The sequence below is a fragment of the Brassica oleracea genome, chromosome C9 (genome assembly GCF_000695525.1).
Source record: "Brassica oleracea var. oleracea cultivar TO1000 chromosome C9, BOL, whole genome shotgun sequence".
In the NCBI taxonomy this organism is placed as follows: domain Eukaryota; kingdom Viridiplantae; phylum Streptophyta; class Magnoliopsida; order Brassicales; family Brassicaceae; genus Brassica; species Brassica oleracea.
The window spans coordinates 39889179-39889956 of NC_027756.1; positions in this window are offsets into that span (position 1 = coordinate 39889179).

Sequence of the window (778 nt, forward strand, 5' to 3'; positions counted from 1 at the left end):
AAAAAAAAAAGTTGAAACTTTGTAACAGAAGAAAGATTCATATTCAGGAAAACAAATAGAAAATCACCAGAAACTTAGGTACATCCTCAGAAACTCCTAAAGTTAAAGAGACAACTTATTGGCACTTATTGACCCTACGGAAGATGATAAAGTATTGTCTTTTGAGAAAATAAGAGAAATGTGCGATGCAAACATTCGTTATAAACCTTGTTTAATCCTCAAACAATGCCTTCTGCAGTTTTCTCTGCCTGTAGCTTCTTAGGACGGGTATCTTTGGCTTTATCTTCCTCATAAGCTGCAACATGAACTCCAAGAGCCGCACGACCCGACAGGTCAAGGTTCTGTGACCAAGCAGCGTCCCATTCCACAGCCTTCGCTGTACTACATGGTACACTTGGACCTCCTGGCACAGTAGCTCTAGCAGCGCTCTGCTCATTATATGTACATATCAGAGCAAAGATCAAAGACAGTTCAGGCAAAGAATGAAGTAGAACCTTAGGGAAGAATTTTCCAAAGATGGCTCTGTTAGAAAACCTTCGGTAGATAAGGATTCTTCTCATCATCAAAAGCAATGCGTAACACCCATTTCTCGATCCTTTCGATGTCAGGCCTGATCTGCAATGTGGTTTAGACCAGATCTTACATCAAACTGTGAAGGGACCGTCCGACGAAACCTGTAGTGAGAGAAGAATACCGTCCGACGAAACCGTAGAGAGAGAAGAGGACCGTCTGACAAACCAAAAAACAAATCCCCAATTCGCTGAATTGTATCTGAGAG